Source organism: Apodemus sylvaticus, chromosome 4 (genome assembly GCF_947179515.1).
Source record: "Apodemus sylvaticus chromosome 4, mApoSyl1.1, whole genome shotgun sequence".
In the NCBI taxonomy this organism is placed as follows: Eukaryota; Metazoa; Chordata; class Mammalia; order Rodentia; family Muridae; genus Apodemus; species Apodemus sylvaticus.
Genome location: NC_067475.1, coordinates 70548835 through 70568972, shown reverse-complemented (window position 1 = coordinate 70568972; position 20138 = coordinate 70548835). Strand labels below are relative to the sequence as shown.

The following is a 20138-nucleotide window of genomic DNA, read 5'->3' as shown; positions in this document are numbered from 1 at the left end:
AAAAAATTAAAATAGATTCAGTTATTGAATATTGAGGGATAAGCAAAATTGGAGCAAGACATACCGGAGAGCTAGGAGCTGTGGAGCTGACTGAAACACAGTAATTATTTCCATGTCCTCTAGGACGTGGGTCTCTCTAAGACATGACAACTGAAGAGATGAGAGTCACAGGCAGAATTTTACCTGTCAGTTTAAATGAGGGCAGTAATAACACCCTATTCTTTGATATGTGTTGAATATATGCTTTAACCCTTCAGAGGTTTGTGGCTCTGCTTCCTGCACTCCATAAAGGAGCTCTTCCACATGCCCTACATTTGGTGAACAACAAGACAGATGACAAGTTAAGGAAAACACCCCATCTTTGATCATGCTTATGGCAAAATCAGTGTTAGACCAGCACAAGTATAAATAATATCTGTGCAGAGATTGACATGTTACCTTCATTTAGGGAAGACTGATCCCAGTAAGCAAAGGTGATGCCTATTCTTGTCTAGACTACCTGTGGACTTAAGTAACATCCAAAACTGGAGGGTATGTCTTTAAAAACATTTTTTTTTGCTTAAATTGAAATAGATAGAACAATTCAAACACAGACTATTAAGTTAGAAAATCCCATACCTTTAATCTAAGTCTTCAGGGAGGAAAACAAACACCTTTAATCCAGAATTTGAGACTAGAAGACCCACCCTTAATGGGGCCATGCCTTCTACTGGAGGCCTATATAAGCAAATGAGGAAGGAAGCTTTGTGTCTTTGCCTGCCTGCTCTCATCTTACTAGCGAGCCCATTCCTTCAGTGGCATTAGACCCTACTTCAGAATACCAGCATATACTGAAGTAAACCTGAGACTTCAAACCTTGTGGACTAAGTAAGTACTGGCTTTACCCATTGTTGAAAAGCTGGACCTCAGTCTGTATGTTATATTCAGATATCCACTTTCAATTTATGTGGAGGAATTCATTCTACAGGTCTCTACAGAACCCTGACTAATGAAATATACTTGAAATGAGAATGTATAGCATGTGTATATAGTTTAATGTAGCTTTTGTATGAAATAGAGTTTATTTAAACCATGGGAATTTGAGTTGAGTAGGGATGAGAAGGAAGTAGAGGTAGAGAAAAACACCCAGATATAGCGAGAGAGAGAGAGAGAGAGAGAGAGAGAGAGAGAGAGAGAGAGAGAGAGAGAGAGAGAGAGAGAAAGAGAGAAAGAGACAGAGACAGAGAGAGAGAGAGAGAGAGAGAGAGAGAGAGAGAATGAGAGAGGGAGAGGGAGGGAGAGAAGAGGGAGAGGAGAGGAGAATCTGTCTAGTAACACATGGAGAATGAGGAGGATGGTGTAACAGGAGTGAGGGAGAAAGTGATTACAGAGTTTGGGAGAGGAAAAGACTAAAAGATGATCAGAGAGAAGTAGGGGGCAAACATCTCCTTTCATGGTGAGTCAACGGTACCTGGTTATTGCCAGGAAACTGTTGGGTAGACCCTAGAAAGAATGCTAACATTCCTTCATTTTGGATTAATTTAAAATAAAGGTGAAAACTAGGCAGAAATGATGGTGGAGCAGGGATAGGGACTCCGTGATCTTTAGCTATTTCCCGCTGTTTTGGGAGGATGTGTATTTGTGAAACTAAAGAAAATTTCTATTGGGAAGTTGGTTCCATCTTAGAAAGTTGGCTGTTTCCTTGCTATCCAGGGTTTGTGGAACCATCTTTAGGTAAAAGGAGCAGATCCAGTCGAACCATTTGTGTCTTGGTGGTTGGGGTGAGGAAAGTCCCAATCCCAGGGAAGAGGAGAGGAATCCTACGTTCTGGAATAGGTCACAAGTGGGAACTTAGGCTATTGATTGGCAGTTGTACTTATCCAAATGGAGTCTGTTTCATCCATGAGAGGTCAATCTCAGTGTGTTTCTTGGAGATTATAATTTTACAAAAGAGATAAATGTGTTAATAGCATGAGAAGTCTTCAGGATGAGCTTTGGGAAGACACAAACCTTTTGTGGAACAGGAACCAGAAGGGCTTTTTTTTTTCTCTCTAGGAGACTGACTGTATACCAATGTAGTATAATGAGAAGCATTTTGAAGTATGTATTGAAAAGACAATTAACTGGAAAATTTGACAACCTTGTGAATATGATAATTGATCATATAGTTTAGCATGAGAAACACCTTGAGTTTAGAGTTAAAATATTTAGCATGAGAAACACTTTAAGTCTATAGGTTAAAGACAGTCAAAGGAAACTTCAAATTTGGACTTACAATATAAAAGTGGGATTGTATAGTAGAGTGTTTTATTAGGGTTATTCTAATTTATAAAAACTATTAATGTTAGGACAGTGGCATAACAGGGAAGATAAATTTGAAGCATTTAGTCACTGGGAACTGAGCTTAGAAAAGGAAGTAACAGAAGGGTAGGTCTGAAAGGTTATATCTGAACTGTGTGTACTTTATCTTGAATCCTGTGAGTGAGGCAAACTTGTCTTTCTTTGATAAAATATCTGGTAGTCATAATTAGTTAACAAATTGACTAATGAGCTAATAAAGTGGGAGATTTAGATTTGGGGTAAAGAATTAGGGTTCTGTTTTCTAGAGTTAGCTTAGCTGTCAATGTAGTTAGACATTTATGAACAGTAAATTAAAATCTAGAAGTCATTAATTAAAATGACAGAGTTTGCTCAATAGTCCACTACCTAGACAATTTTCCCAGGTGCCTGGGTTCTCCATCATAACTCGGGCAGAGTCAATGTCACCATTAGGCCCAGAAGACAAGAAGCTTTTTTCTTGAGGAGTAGAAATGTGGGAGAAATCTGGGCGTGGTGGTGTATGCCTTTAATCCCAGCACTTGGGAGGCAGAGGCAGGTGGATTTCTGAGTTCAAGGCCAGCTTGGTCTACAGAGTGAGTTCCAGGACAGCCAGGACTACACAGAGAAACCCTGACTCAAAAAAACCCCCAAATTTGTGAGAAATGACCCACCCTGTCCTAGGCAATATGAGACATTTAACCCTCTGGTTATCCTCAGTTTGACAATAATGTAGGCTGAGTGCCGGCATCAGCAATGCAATGGAGCACAGAACCTCAGTGCTTATCATAATACAGTCTAGGCAGTCTTGTCACTGCATACATCTTTTTAGAGATCTTGGTTGGGGGAGGGGGTGGTAACTGTTATGCTATGGAGTCTTTCTGTCCTAATAAGCTTAAACATTTGTTGTTACATTCAGCAGTTTCTGAGAAGAATGAGAGCTAGTATCTATTAAGCATATCTGAGTTAGGCAATCTTTAACTTAAAGCAGTGATCTTTTACCTGTTTGCTATTCTAAATCTTTAAATTAATATTTAAATTATTATTTATCAAGGCAGAATAGACTTCAAAGACCCTGTCACGATGTTCTAAGGTGAGGAGGCAGTGAGGTAGGAACTGCCCATAACAAAGATGCTGGGTGATCATGGGACTGTCATTAATTAAGATGGCACTAAAGCTACAGCCATTTATCTGACCTCCCTTATTTAAGATGGTACTGAAGCAAAAGCATAGGAAAACCTTATCTGCTTACAAAAAAGATGGCAGACACTCACAAGACTGCCCAGAACAAAAGTAGTGTTGAAGGGGTGGATGGGAGAACAGGGGGATGGAAGGGAGCTTATGTGACTTTGGGGAGTGGGGGACCTGAAAAGGGGAAATCATTTGAAATGTAAATAAAAAATATATCGAATAAAAAAAAGATAAAAAAGAAAAAAAAGATGGTGCTGAAACAAAAGCATAGGAAATCCTTATCTTCCTACAAAAAAGATGGCAGACACTTACAAGACTGCCCAGAACAAAGGTAGTGCTGAAGGAGTGGATGGGAGAACAGAGGGATGGAAGGGAGCTTATGTGACTTCGGGGAGTGGGGGACCTGAAAAGGGGAAATCATTTGAAATGTAAATAAAAAATATATCGAATAAAAAAAAGATACAAAAGAAAAAAAAGATGGTGCTGAAGCAAAAGCATAGGAAAACCTTATCTTCCTACAAAAAAGATGGCAGACACTCACAAGACTGCCCAGAACAAAGGTAGCACTGAAGCTACAACTCTGCCTAGAGGAATGTAATGTGTTTGTTATATGTGGGAATGGCAGAAATAATTGTGCATCAGCAGATAACATGTAAAAGGATATACGTATGGAGATGAATGGACACATTTTGTCTGGTGGACAGCAGGTCTCCCCTTTCACTGTAGTCAGCCTCTGTTGATGTGTACAGAGCAGTGGGTCTGATCTGTGCATGGAGCAGCTCAGCTGTCACACCTGGTTTAGAGCTGATGCAGAACAGAATGGAAAGTATTCAGAGAGCTGACAGTGGTGGTGGTGCGGGGACCCCGGGAGCACAGAAGCATAGGCAGCAGCTCAACCTAGTGTAAGTAGGGCACAAGTGGGGCAGGGCAAGGAAGGAAGCACCTTGGGTGGGCCAGGGAATAAGAGGCAGGGCGTGCAGCTGTGCTCTGTCTGCCTGCAACTCTGCTCTAGCACAGCATGTTTTGTGTCCCATCGTGTTGGGTCAGGCAGGGAGCAAGAAAGCAAGGGGGAACAGAGATAGGAGAATAGAGGCAGCCTTAGATCAAGGTGGAACACTGTTTCTCAGTGTTTATCATACCACAATCAAGGCAGCCTTCTCACTGTGCCTGTATGTGGGAGGGAGAGCAAAGAAGTAAAGTTGCAAGAGAAGAAGGTAGTGGGAGGGGGCCCTGCATAGAAATCTTTCCATTTATCTGAATGGCTGGTGAGAGGTTTGTAAAAATTTAAGTGCCCTCAAACAGCAATGGAGAGTTATTGCTTAGTGCATATTGGGGCCAAATTTAGCCTGTGAACTTGGAAGCCTTTAAGAGTCCGTGGCATCTCAGGAGGGAGCATGGGAGTGTCAGCGAAGATATACCCTTTCTGGGTGAGATAGGCAGTTATTAATTTCTGCTAGCAGTATTCTGAGGAAATGTTTATAACTAAACAACAAGAGGGTCAGTTCACTAAGACCTCAAGCATTGCGTTGTGGTCTGAGCTCAGGCCAGTACCTGAGTGGGCTGTGAGGAGAATGGTCCACACAGGCCTGGGGTTTTACAACAGTGAGAAAAGGAAATGATGCAGAGGAGAGAGGAAATCTCACTCAAGGGAAAATGTCCTAAAATGAGGAGTGAGCAAGGATGCCAGTCTTAAAGACTGTAAATGTCACCATCCACCAGGACACCATAAAGTGGCTGTGAGGTCAACACCCCTCCCTTGGGACCAGGGGATGTATACACTGACCAGTGTGGGAGAGGGAGCTAACCAATTTGCTGATGTTTGGATGGATAGCTCTAGAGAGCAATATTGTTGCTGGCAAGTTCATGTGGCAGTGGGAGATGTTAACCTGTAAGTTTCTAAATCTGAGTCACAACATCAATGCTGTGTTTTATAAAAAGAAATGCAGGACATGCCTATGGTAAGGGTGGGAGGGGTACTCTGGCTGGACCATGCTAAGGCTTCCCTTGCCCCTAGGGTACCAGTCATATGACAGGACTAGCATAGAATAGAGTTTATTTGCAGCCTTGGGAGGGGAGTTAAGTAGGGATACTAAGAGAGGAGATGAAGAGGGAGAGGGAAAGAGAGAGAGACAATGAAAGACAGACAGACAGAGAGAGAGAGAGAGAGAGAGAGAGAGAGAGAGAGAGAGAGAGAGAGAGATTTAGAGAAATTGAAACTCAAATCGAATGTTTACCTATAATTGTATCCAAGAGGAAGACATATAAGTAACTTCTAGTTCTTCTTTCAGATCACCTTTAACTTCCAAATTCTACCTCCTTCAGAAATGTCAGGAGAAATGGAAGCCAAGAGCTGGGACTCCACACAGAACAGTGTTCAGAAATTGTGCTATGAGTGGACCATTAGCAACTTTTCAACTTACATGTGGGGGATTAAGAAAGAGATTACAAGCCCAGTGTTCTCATCAGAGGCCAGTGAAGAAGTGGCGTGGTGTTTGAGAGTACACACAAATGGGGTTGATGAAGAAAGCAAAGGTTTCCTGTCAGTTCACCTGGTGTTGATCAGCTAACCAGGAAGCCTAGTTTGGGCCAAGTTCCAGTTCTGGATCATAAATTTCAAGGAGAGAAATTTCAAAGTATGAAGTGCACGAAAGCTGCCTGCTTTCTGCCAAATAAACCACTGGGATTCAAAAAGTTCCTCTCTCGAGATTTCCTCCTCTCCCTTCAGCACTGGCTTGTCCCTCAAGACCAGCTCACCCTTTGCTGCAAGGTGAACATAATAGGAGCCTTCTTTAGCATGCCTGAACAGAACATAACACCTGCAATCAAGAATACAGGGCAGATGTTGATAGATGACCTAACAAAGCTGTGGGAGAAATCTCTTTTCACAGACTGCTCCCTATTGGTAGGTGACCATGAATTCAGGGCTCACAAGGCCATCCTAGCAGCTCGCTCTCCAGTTTTCAGAGCCATGTTTGAACATGAAATGCAGGAGAGACTAACCAACCTTGTGAAGATCCCTGACCTGGATCCTCAGGTCTTCAAGGAGATGATGGACTTCATCTACACAGGGAAGGCACCACACCTCAACAGCTACCCTATGGCCACTGGTGTGCTGACAGCAGCTGACAGGTATGGCCTGGAGTACTTGATGGTCATGTGTGAGCATGCCCTCTGCAGGATCCTCTCTGTGGAGAATGCTGCACACACTCTCATCCTGGCTGACCTCCACAGCAGAAAGAATCTAAAGACCCAGGCCCTGAATTTCATTGCACTTCATTCCTCTGAGGTCTCTGAGACCTCGGAGTGGAAGTCAATGTTGGAGTCACATCCCCGCTTGGCAGCTGAAACCTTCCACTCCCTGGATTCTGCACAGAGAATATTTTCTTTGAGCCCTCACTCAAACGCCTAAAGAGATTTTAGAAGCTAGTCAGACATGTCCAACACCTGTCTTCCAATGGCAACACCCAATGTAGCTATCAATGACTTCTGGTTAGAGTACAGTATTATGGGAGCATTTATACAGAATCTGTGGCAAGACAGCATGGTGGCTCAAGATTAAAACAGCTGTACTATGTTAAAATGGCAGGTGTGAGAAGGGCAGCACAAGAGTCTGGGTCAATCAAGTTGACATCTGCCCTGTTGATGTTCTTGTTTATTTTTTGACTGACACGTTGGAAACTGGGATTCAAGTTAGGTGCTGACCCTAAGCACAGCTCAACAGAGTTTCATCCAGGAAAACTGTATGTACTGATCTAAACAGAACAAATGACCAGGGCCCAGAGAAAGGGAGAAATCAAACATGAATGTTTATTTATCTGAGACTAAAATGACAATGAAGACTTTTTAAAGGCTCAGTTTGTGGGAACTCAGCTGCAAAAGGAATTACTGCTCTCTCAGAAAACTGATTCAGTTCCAGCAGACAGAGGAGAGTTTTTTCAGCCACCTGTAACTGGTGATGCAGTGGATCTGAGACACTTTTCTGGTCTCAATGGGCACAAACAGTTCTGTATACAAAACCTTAACCTAATAAAATATAATAAAAATAAAACAGTTGAAATCATTCGGTGGATTTCAGAGCTGTTTATGTTCCAAGAAGTCACATATAGTCCAATCAGCTCTGCTCAGCTCAAGATATTTGTGCAGACTTTCTTACCAGTATTAGAAATCCTTTGTCTTTTTCTTGGCATCTAAATTAGCAAAAAGCTCCATCATCATGCTTTTATGATGACTAAGAAGAGTAGACCAATGTAGAGGAAGTCTACTCCTCCTGGGAGGGAAGTGTTTGTTGGTCAAGATATGCAAGAATCTTTTATGTATTTTGAAAACATTTGCAGGGATTCATTTCATATGGATTCATGCACCGTAGGCCAGTAGTTCCTCCTCTTCTCAATGTTGTGCCCTCTTAAAATAGTTCTTGTTGTGGTCAACCAGAAGCATTAAATTACTTTGTGGCTACTTCATAACTGTAGTGTGGCTCCTGTTAGGAATTATATTGTAAAATCGGATATAGAGGATTTTTGATATTCAACCCCCATGAAATGGTCATTACTCTTCCAAAGAGGATGAGGAAGCCACAGGTTGAGAACCATGGCTCCAGGCCATGCTTTCTGTAACACCAGCCAGACCTCTTATAGAACTTCTCATACTAAAGTTCTCCCAGACCCAATTCCACAATCTCTGTCAACCTCTGTACCACAATACCAGTGGGAGTCTTCACTGTCCATTCGTTTTATATCCACGGATGCCATATATCTTTCCCTTCTGGCCTCCGTCTGAAGTTCTTCAGGTGAAAATTCTTTGTTTAGCTTTGTACCCCATTTTTTATAGGGTTATTTGGTTCTCTGGGGTTTAAGTTCTTGAGTTCTTTGTATATATTGGATATTAGTCCTCTGTTGGATTTAGGGTTGGTGAAGATCCTTTCCCAATCTGTTGGGTGACATTCTGTCCTTTTGACAGTGTCCTTTGCCTTACAGAAATTTTGTAATTTTATGAGGTCCCATTTGTCAATTCTTGATCTTAGAGCATAAGCTATTGGTGTTCTATTCAGGAACTTTCCCCCTGTGCCCATGTCCTCAAGGGTCTACCCCAGTTTTTTTTTTTTTTTTTTTTTTTGGCCTTGAATTTATTTTTTTTTTTTAGATTCGATATATTTTTTATTTACATTTCAAATGATTTCCCCTTTTCTAGCCCCCACTCCCCGAAAGTCCCGTAAGCCCCCTTCTCTCCCCCTGTGCTCCCACCCACCCCTTACCACTTCCCTGTTCTGGTTTTGCTGAATACTGCTTCACTGAGTCTTTCCAGAACAAGGGGCCACTCTTCCTTTCTTCTTGTACCTCATTTGATGTGTGGATTATGTTTTGGGTATTCCAGTTTTCTAGGTTAATATCCACTTATTAGTGAGTGCATACCATGATTCACCTTTTGAGTCAGGGTTACCTCACTTAGTATGATGTTCTCTAGCTCCATCCATTTGCCTAAGAATTTCATGAATTCATTGTTTCTAATGGCTGAATAGTACTCCATTGTGTAGATATACCACATTTTTTTTGCATCCACTCTTCTGTTGAGGGATTCCTGGGTTCTTTCCAGCATCTGGCAATTATAAATAGGGCTGCTATGAACATAGTAGAGCATGTATCCTTATTACATGCTGGGGAATCTTCTGGGTATATGCCCAGGAGTGGTATAGCAGGATCTTCTGGAAGTGAGGTGCCCAGGTTTCGGAGGAACAGCCAGACTGCTTTCCAGAATGGTTGTACCAATTTGCAACCCCACCAGCAGTGGAGGAGTGTTCCTCTTTCTCCACACCCTCTCCAACACCTGCTGTCTCCTGAATTTCTAATCCTAGCCATTCTGACTGGTGTAAGGTGAAATCTCAGGGTTGTTTTGATTTGCATTTCCCTAATGACTAATGAAGCTGAGCATTTTTTAAGATGCTTCTCCGCCATCTGAAGTTCTTCAGGTGAGAATTCTTTGTTTAACTCTGTTTCCCATTTTTTAATAGGGTTGTTTGGTTTTCTGGAGTCTAACTTTCTGAGTTCTTTATATATATTGGATATTAGCCCTCTATCTGATGTAGGATTGGTGAAGATCTTTTCCCAATTTGTTGGTTGCCGATTTGTCCTCTTGATGGTGTCCTCTGCCTTACAGAAACTTTGTAATTTTATGACGTCACATTTGTCAATTCTTGATCTTAGAGCATACGCTATTGGTGTTCTGTTCAGAAACTTTCACCCTGTACTGATGTCCTCAAGGGTCTTCCCCAGTTTCTTTTCTAATAGCTTCAAAGTGTCTGGCTTCAGAGGACCTTGATCCATTTGGATTTGAGCTTAGTACAAAGAGACAAGGATGGATCAATTCGCATTCTTCTGCATGCTGACCTCCAGTTGAACCAGCATCATTTGTTGAAAAGGTTATCTTTTTTCCATTGGATGTTTTCAGCCTCTTTGTCGAGGATCAAGTGGTCATAGGTGTGTGGGTTCATTTCTGGATCTTCAATCCTGTTCAATGGATCCTCCTGCCTGTCACTGTACCAATACCATGCAGTTTTTTTAACACTATTGCTCTGTAGTATTGGTTGAGGTCAGGGATACTGATTCCTCCAGACTTTCTTATGTTGCTGAGAATAGTTTTATCTATCCTGGGTTTTTTGTTATTCCAGATGAATTTGATAATTGCTCTTTCTAACTCTGTGAAGAATTGAGTTGGGATTTTGATGGGTATTGCATTGACTCTGTATATTGCTTTTGACAAAATGGCCATTTTAAGTATATTGATTCTACCTATCCACCCAGTTACTTTTCTATTAGTTTCAGTGTGTCAGGTTTTATGTGGAGATCCTTGATCCACTTGTAGTTGAGCTTAGTAAAAGGAGATAAGAATGGATCAATTTGTATTCTTCTGCATGCTGACCTCCAGATGAACCAGCACCATTTGTTGAAAAGTCTATCTTTTTTCCACTGGATGTTTGCAGCTCTTTTGTCAAATATCAAGTGACCATAGGTGTGTCGCTTCATTTCTGGGTCTTCAATCTTATTCCATGGATCACTTGCCTGTCATTGTATCAACACCATGCAGTTTTTAACACTATTGCTCTGTAGTAAAGTTTGATGTCCAGGATACTGATTCCCCCAGAAGTTCTTGTATTGTTGAGAATAGTTTTAGCTATCCTGGGTTTTTTGTTATTCCCGATGAATTTGAGAATTGCTCTTTTTTTAAAATTCCATTTATTTTTTATTTACATTTCAAATGATTTCTTCTTTCCTGGCTCCCCACTTCCTGAAAGTCCCATATGCCCTCTCCCCTCCTCCTTTTCCCCCATCCACCCCTTCCCATTTCCTTGTTCTGGTATTGCCCTATACATCTGCACTGAGCCTTTCCAGATCCAGTGGCCACTCCTCCATTCTTCTTGGACATCATTTGATATGTGGATTATGACTTGGGTATTCCAAGTTTCTAGACTAATATCCACTTACCAGTGAGCACATACCATGATATAGGTCTTTTGAGACGGGGTTACCTCACTTAGTATGATGTTCTCCAGCTCCATCCATTTGTCTAAGAATTTCATGAATTCATTGTTTCTAATGGCTGAATAGTACTCCACTGGGTATATATACCACATTTTTTGTATCCATTCCTCCATTTATGGAAACCTTGTTTCTTTCCGACTGCTGGCTATTATAAAAAGGGCTTCTATGAACATAGAGGAGCATGTATCCTTATTACATCAAATTGCTCTTTCTAACTCTATGAAGAACTGAGTTGGGATTTTGAAAGGGATTGCATTGAATCTGTAGATTGCTTTTGATAAAATGGCCATTTTAACTATATTAATCCTGCCAATCCATGAGCATGGGCGAATTTTCCATTTTCTGAGGTCTTCTTCCAATTCCTTCTTCAGAGACTTGAAGATCTTTTCATACATATCTTTCACTTGTTTGGTCATAGTGACACCAAGATACTTTCTGTTTTTTGTGGCTATTGTGAAGGGTGTCATTTCCCTAATTTCTTTCTCAGTCTGCTTATCCTTTGAGTATAGGAAGGCTACCGATTTGCTTGAGTTGATTTTGTAACGAGCCACTTTGCTGAAGTTGTTTATCAGCTGTCAGACACTCTGAAGCTAATAGAAAAGATACTGGGGAAGACCCTTGAGGACATCGGTACAGGGGGAAAGTTCCTGAACAGAACACCAATAGCTTATGCTCTAAGATCAAGAATTGACAAATGGGACCTCATAAAATTACAAAGTTTCTGTAAAGCAAAGGACACCATCAAAAGGACAAATTGGCAACCAACAAATTGGGAAAAGATCTTCACCAACCCTACATCAGATAGAGGGCTAATATCCAATATATATAAAGAACTCAAGAAGTTAGATTCTATAAAATGAAATAACCCTATTAAAAAAATGGAGTACAGAGTTAAACAAAGAATTTTCACCTGAAGAACTTTGGATGGCGGAGAAGCATCTTAAAAACTGCTCAACTTCATTAGTCATTAGGGAAATGCAAATCAAAACAACCCTGAGATTTCACTTTACACCAGTCAGAATGGCTAAGATTAAAAATTCAGGAGATAGCAGATGTTGGCGAGCATGTGGAGAAAGAGGAACATTCCTCCACTGCTGGTGGGATTGCAAATTGGTACAACCACTCTGGAAATCAGTCTGGCGGTTCCTCCAAAAACTTGGCACCTCACTTCCAGAAGATCCTGCTATACCACTCCTGGGCATAAACCCAGAAGATTCCCCAGCATGTAATAAGGATACATGTTTCACTATGTTCATAGCAGCCCTATTTATAATTGCCAGAAGCTGGAAAGAACCCAGGTATCCCTCAACAGAAGAGTGGATGTAAAAAAATGTGGTATATATACACAATGGAGTACCATTCAGCCATTGGAAACAATGAATTCATGAAATTCTTAGGCAAATGGATGGAGCTGGAGAACATCATACTAAGTGAGGTAAACCAGACACAAAAGATGAATTATGGTAAGCATTCACTAGTAAGTAGATATTAACCTAGAAAACTGGAATACCAAAAACATAATCCACACATTAAATGAAGTACAAGAAGAACAGAGGAGTGGCCCCTTGTTCTGGAAAGACTCAGTGAAGCAGTATAGGGCAAAACCAGGCAGTTTTCTTCTTTCAGGAGCCAGTCCACATATACAAGCAGTCACCCATGGGAAGCTGCATCTGTGTGTTTGGCAGGAGATTGAATTGGGGACCTCAACATGCTAGGCAAGTTCCCAAGCATTGAGCTAAATGTTTCCACACTTTGTACCCTCATTACTCCCACAGGCCCTTTCTTTCTTTCTTAATATTTATCAGATTTTCCTTCAGAAAACTTGGTCCAAGAAGGATGCAGAGCATCTAACATTGTGTTTCTGAGACTGATGTTACTCATAATTTGTTGTATCAGTGTACAAGGGAGCTCAGGTCTCCTTTCTCAGCACCACAGAGTATAAGACAAGGCTATTTCTAAGAATTGAAGGTAAACATCATCTACATCAAGAATTGAAGTATAACAAAAATTACGTTACTGCAAAACCCATGAGGGGATTTAAAAAGCTCAGCTTTTGAGCTTTTCTGCTCTCCCATGGGCATTGGCTTCTCCCTGCAGACCAGCCCACCCTGTGCTGCAAGGTGAGCATGGTACAAGGCTCCTTCAGCATTTCTGGACAAAACAGGAAGCTTTCAATCATCGTTCCAAAAAAATCAGAGACATCCACCTATGCTGTCTTCTATTCAAGAAAATGGTTAAGGGCTGGAGAGATGGCTCTCTGGTTATGAGCACTGATCTCTCTTCCTGAGTTCCTGAGTTCAATTCCCAGCAACCACATGGTGGCTCACAACCATTCATAGTAAGGTCTGACACCCTCTTCTGGTGTGTCTGAGGACAACTACAGTGTACTTACATATAATAAGTAAATAAAGCTGAAAAAGAAAAGAAAATGGTTAGGATGACTTCTGTTTGGACACATAGGATTCAGTCATGATCAGTTGATTCAGTGTCCAGAACGTGTGTGAGGCATTTCCAGACATTTCCGTGATAGAAGTCATTCAGGATGCAAACCCCAACACATACAAAGCATTTCCAGTTAAAACTAAAACCAAGGTGTATTTGATCATAGTCCATAGTGTTGGAGTGTAGAGCCAGGGAAATTTTAGTGATCTCCTAAAATACAGAGAGGTGCTCTTTTGCAACTCAAGAAGGATCTTTATTTTATTTGAGTTAGCTCCTGCCACACCATATCCATGTAAGGTGATTTCGGTGTTTGGGGAGCCCTGGATATCTATGTGGCAAGGCCATATACTAAGCAGCAAGCAGGGAGTAAATGTGAAAACATCTAATTGTAAAGCTACTGTGACCTTTAACATAATTGGCTGGTGCTGGGTGTCATAACATAAACTATTTTTTTTTGTTTTGTTTTTCCTCTGAGACAGGGTTTCTCTGTGTAGCCCCGGATGTCCTGGAACTCACTTTGTAGACCAGGCTGGCCTCAAACTCAGAAATCTGCCTGCCTCCACCTCAAAATTGCTGGGATTAAAGGCGTGCTCCACCACCATGTGTCTAACATAAAGTTAATTTCTGTTCTCCTCTGCATTGGTGGTCATTAGCCAGGGGGTGGTTTTGTAATCTGGGGGTGCAGGTGTTGGTGGAATAACCTGGTCTTGTTGAGGATGTAAATTGAAGATGCTGGTCTTATTGGAGATTGGCTTAGAGAGTGATTAAGGGGGTGTAAATTGAAGATGCTGGTGTTATTGGAGATAGGCTCAGGTTTTGTTGAGGGGCAACTTGGAAACTAATGCTAGGTGCCAGGATGTTAATTTGAACAGGTTTTTAAAAATGGAGTCTGAACTTCAAAGATTTGACCATACATCAGGAATATCTGTATTCTCTAACCTTAGTTTTTCATGTTCAAGTTTCTGCTCCTGGATATATATTTTTGTTAGCTAAATTGCATCAATGAAAAGTGTGGGTTTTGTAATTAAAACACACCCCCACAGACCCTAAATTACCAGAAGCAAATGCAGCTGTTGATCTAGCTTTTATTACTTAGCCAGCATATTTAAAAAAAAAAACCTCCAGTGGGTTTAGAGCTTATGGAAAGGTGTTTGAGATATTTAGTGATAGTGGCAGAGAGTATTTAATTAAAGAACTACAAAAGATAAAAAAATAAGTGGACAGAAGCAACAGACTCCAGACCCGTAAAAAAGGCTGTTGGCAGTCAAGGAAAAACCAGAAGACTGCAGGGGGTGCCTAAAACAGATAGCTTCAGAGGAAGGAGGTAAGGGGGCCCTGAAGACCCTGAGGGGAAGTACAAAGTCTAAATGGAATAAAACACAGGAAAGTATAGAGCCATCTTCAGAGGTTTGCGGCTCTGATCCTGCCCACCATACAGGAGCTCTTCCACATGCCTTACATTTTGTGAACACTCAGACTCCTGAGCAGTTAAGGAAAGCCCCCCTTCCCTGATCATGTTTATGGTAGCATTTGTAAGACCAGTGCATGTGTAAATAGTATCTGTGCAGAGATTTACATCATCTCTTTATTTATGCAAGGTTGTCCCTAGTAAGCAAAGTCTATTGGTGATGGTTATTCTTCTAGTCTGCACTACTTGTGGACATACTAAAGTGGAAGGCATGCCTTTTAAATTTTTTTCTTTTGCTTTTTTTCAAGACAGTGTTTCTCTGTGTAGCCATGGCTGTCCTGGAACTCACTTTGTAGACAAGGCTGGCCTTGAACTCAGAAATCTGCCTGCCTCTGCCTCCCTATTATTGGGATTAAAGGCGTGTGCCCCCAGTGCCCTGCGAATTTTTTTTCTTAAGTTGAAGTAGGTAGATTCAGTTCAAATGCAGATTCTTCTTGTCAGAAAAAACATACACATTTAATCTGAGAAAAACATACACCTTTAATCTGAGTCTTGAGGCAGAAAAACACACACCTTTAATCCAGATCTTCAGACTAGAAGACACTCCCTTAACTAGGCCACACCTTCTACTGGAGGCCCACAATAAGCATAAAGAAGAAGGAAGCTTTTTTCTTTGGCTTCCTGCTCTCATCTAAATAGCAAGCCCATTCCTTCACTGGCATTAGACCCTTCTTCTTAAGAATTCCAGTATATACTGAAGAACACCTGAGACTTCACACCTTGTGGAATAAGTAAATACTGACTGTAGTCATTGTTATATTAGCTAGACCTCAGCCTGTATGTTATTCTTCTATATTCTCTGTCTATTTACATAAAGGAATTCATTCTGTACATTCTCTATAGGACCCTGAAAATACAACACACTTGAGATGAGAATATATAAAGTTTTACAGACTTTCCTATCCAGAGGTGGATAGAATAGCCCAACTAGTGGCCACTGACCTAAGAGTCACGAAACTCAAACACATACACACACATAGAAATTCCAGTGTTTGGGGGAAAGAGAGAGGGGGGAAGAGGGAAAGAGGGAGAGATGGAGGGAGAGGGAGAGGGGGAGGGAGATAGGCAAAGAGAGGGAGAGAGAGGGAGAGAGAGGGAGGGAAAGGGAGAGGGAGAGAGAGAGAGGAAAAGAGAGGGAGAGACGGAGAGAGAGGGAGAGAGGAAAAGGGAGACAGAGAGGGAGAGAGAGAGAGAGAGAGAGAGAGAGGGAGAGAGAGAGAGAGAGAGAGAGAGAACTTAGGGAAATTGAAACTAAATTCCAAAGTATACCTATAATCGTGTTCAATAGGATGAAGAGTAAATAACCTCTGGTGTTCTCTCAGGTCAAGATTAACCTTCAAACTACCTCTAGCAGAAATGTCAGGGGACATGGAGACAAAGAGCTGGGGCTCCACACAGATCAGTGTAAAAAAAAAATCTGCTATGAGTGGACTATAAGCAACTTCTCATTTTGCATGGGGGGAATTCAGAAAAGGATTTCAAGCCCAGTGTTCTCATTAGAGGCCAATGAAGAAATAGCATGGTGTTTGAGAGTACACCCAAACGGGGTTGATGAAGAAAGCAAAGATTACCTGTCAGTTTACCTGGGGTTGCTCAGCTGTCCAGAGAGCCCAGTTTGGGCAAAGTTCAAATTCTGGATCATAAATTCCCAAGGAGAGAAATGCCAAAGTATGAAGAACCCCAATGTCGTAAGCTTTCAGCAATACGAAAAGTGGGGATTCAAAAAGTTCATCCTTCTAGGTTTCCTCCTCTCCCATCAGCAATGGCTTGTCCCTGAAGACCAGCTCAGCCTCTGCTGCAAGGTGAGCATAATAGGAGCCATCTTTGCATGCCTGGACAGATCATGACACCTGCAATCAAGGAGCCAAGACAGATGTTGAGAGATGACCTAGCAAAGCTGTGGGAGAAATCTCTCTTCAAAGACTGAACCCTATTGGTAGGTGGCCATGTATTCAGGGCTCACAACGCCATCCTAGCAGCTTGTTCTCCAGTTTTCAGAGCCATGTTTTAACATTAAATGCAGAGAGCCTAAAGAACCTTGTTGAGATCCATGACCTGGACCCTCAGGTCTTCCAGATGATGTACTTCATCTACTCAGGGGAAAAACACCACACCTCAACAGCAACTCCATGGCCACTGGTGTGCTGGCAGCTGCTGACAAGTATGGCCTGGAGGACTTGAAGGTCATGTATGAGGATGCCCTCTTCAGGATACTCTCTGTGGAGAAAGCTGCAGACACTCTCATCCTGGCTGACCTGCACAGCACACAGTGGCTCAAGAATCAGGCCCTGGATTTCATTGCACTTCATTTCTCTGAAGTCTCTGAGAACTCAGAGTGGAAGGCAATGTTGGAGTCACATCCCTATTTGGCGGCTGAAGCCTTCCACTCCCTGGATTCTGCACAGAATGTTTTCTTTGAGCCCTCACTGAAAGGCATAAAGAGATTTTAGGAGCTAGTCAGATATGACCAACACCTGTCTTCCAATGGCACCACCCAATGTAGTTACCAATGACTTCTGGTTAGCGTACAGTATTGCTGGAGCATTTACACTGCATCTGCAAGAAAGCAGCATGGTGTCTCAGAATTTAAAACAGCTCTACTATGTTAAAATTGCAGGTGTGAATGGCAGAACAGGAGTCTCACACAATCTAGATGATATCTGCCCTGTTGAAGTTCTTGTTTGTTTTTGTCTGACATGATGGAAACTGGGATTCAAGTTAGGTGATGACCATAAATAAGCACAGCCCAAAGGAATTTCATTGGGGGAAACTGTATGGACTGATCCAAACAGAACAAATGACCAGGGCCCAAAGAAAGGGAGATATCAAACATGAATATTGATTTATATGAGACTTAAATGACAATGAAGACTTTTTAAAGTTTCAGTTTGTGGGAACTCAGCTGCAAAAGGAATTACTGCTCTGTCAGAGAACTGTGGTTCAGTTCCCAGCACACCCAGGAGAGTTTTCAACCAACTGTAACTGGTCATTCAGAGGATCTGAGGCCCTTCTCTGGTCTTCATGGCCACAAACAGCTCTGTAAACAAAATCGTAACCCAATAAAATATAATATGAATAAAACATGTGAAATCAGTCTGTGGATTCCAGAGATGTTTAGGTTCAGAGAAGTCACATATAGTCCAATCAGCCCTGATCAGGTGTGGATATTCGTGGAGACTATATTACCAGAATTACAAACCCATTGTCTTTTTTCTTGGCATCTACATTAGCTAAAAGCTCCATCATCATGCTCTTATGATGACTAAGAAGTGTGGACCAATGTGGAGGAAGTCTCCTCCTCCTGGGAGAGAAGTGTTTGTTGGTCAAAGCATGCAAAAATCTTTTATTAATTTTGAAAATATTCAAAGAGATTTATTCATTATGTATTCATATTCCCTAGGCCAGTATTTTCTCATCTTCTCAATGTTGTGCCCCCTTAATACCGTTCTTCCTGTTGTGGTCAACCAGAACCATTAAATAACTTGTTGGCTACTTCATTACTGTAGTGTGGCTCCCGTATGAATTATACTATAAAGATCTGATATAGAGGATATCTGATATCCAACCCCCATGAAATGGTCAATACTCCACCACAGAGGATGAGGGAGCCACAGTTTGAGAAGCATGGCTCCAGGCCATGCCTGCCTTCATACCAGATAGACTTCTTACAGAACTTCTTGTACTAAAGTTCCACCACACCTAATTCCACAATCTCAATTAACCTCTGTACCGCACCACCTGTGGGAGTCTTCACTGACCATTCTTTTTATATCTTGTGGATGCCACAGATCTTTCCCTTCTGGCCTCCCTACCCAACTCTATGCTCTGCCCCAGGCTTTAAGTACAGCTTGCACCCCTGCTAACACAAGTGTCACTCTTTCCATGGTAACAGAAGGGTAAGGGCAGAATTAAAACTTGTCCTTTGCTTTCCCACTTACTATTTCCCCAATCCTATTCCAAGATTTATAGTGGGAAATTTGATGTGTTTTTTTTTCTGTCCTGTAAAGCACCAAACAAGTGGATCACAAAGACCTTCTCACCCATCTTCCTATAGCTGTTCAGTTGTTAAAGTGAATAGAATCCAGGCATGGATACACTGTTGCCATGTTCAGCCTGCCTGGAGTGAGAGGAAGTTCCCAAGGAATTAGCACTAGAACAATGGAAAGTCATGCCACGCTCAGCTGATCTGCTGAAGTTGTTACTTCAATATTCCTAATTCTGCTCCCTTTATGCTGACATCTTACAACCATCACAGACCGTCTTCATCAGGCTCTTATGTTCACTTGGATAATTGTTAACCTTGACCAAACAATCTCATCCATCTGGCCAGCCACATGGCCCCCACCTGAAACTTGCTTCCCATTTTTATAGTTTGACCTGGAAGATTTGTTGTATCACCAGTTAGACCCCTCTGTGAGAAAATACCTGTCAAAACAATATTTTTACATGCACCCAGAGCATCAGGTCCATCAGAGAGTCTGTGAAGGAGCTTCGGACTACTACTGTGCACAGTGGGGTTATGAAAGCACAGGTTCTACTAGGACTCTCACTAAAATCTGATTTCATCAAGCTAGTTGGGCTACCAACAAAAGAATACAAATGGAGGGACCCATGGCTCTGGCTGCATATGTAGCTTAGAATGGCCTTGTTGGAAATCATTGGGAGAAGTGGCTCTTGGTCTTGTGGGGGTTTTATGCTCCAGTAGAGGGGAATGCCTGGTCAGGAAGGCAGGAGTAGGTGCATGGGTAGGGGAGCACTCTCATAGAGGTAGGGGGAGGGGAATGGAATAGGGGGTTTTCAGAGGGGAGACTGGAAAGTGGATAACATTTGAAATGTAAGTAAAGAAAATATCCAATGAAAGAAAAGAAAAAAAGAAGAAAAACCTCCATGCTTCTCTCATGCATATTCACCTTATAGCCACATGACACTCAGCTTCACTGAAAGAAGAAAACAGGCCACTGGATGGGATTCAGGCTATATTTGGGGATGTAGAGCATGTACAAAAAAAGGAGTTACGTATGCATACAGATTCCAGGGTAAGCAATAGAAATACTCTCTTCTCTATCCAACAAGTTGTTAGACAGGTTCTGGCTGGCTATTGGGCCCAATAAAGTCCTTGCAAGGCTGGACTTCAGGCCCTAGCCTCTGCCCATGACCACACCTACCCTAACATAAGTGTCACTAAGTTTACTCGCTTCCTGTCTCAACAA

General features: G+C 41.8%; 2 pseudogenes; both read left to right on the top strand.

Annotated features, from left to right (window-relative positions):
- The first annotated feature begins 5810 nt into the window (after nucleotides 1-5810).
- Nucleotides 5811-6895, top strand: LOC127683619 (TD and POZ domain-containing protein 1-like; annotated as a pseudogene).
- A 5576-nt stretch (nucleotides 6896-12471) lies between these two features.
- LOC127683618 (TD and POZ domain-containing protein 4-like) lies at nucleotides 12472-17378 on the top strand (annotated as a pseudogene).
- Nucleotides 17379-20138: the final 2760 nt, after the last annotated feature.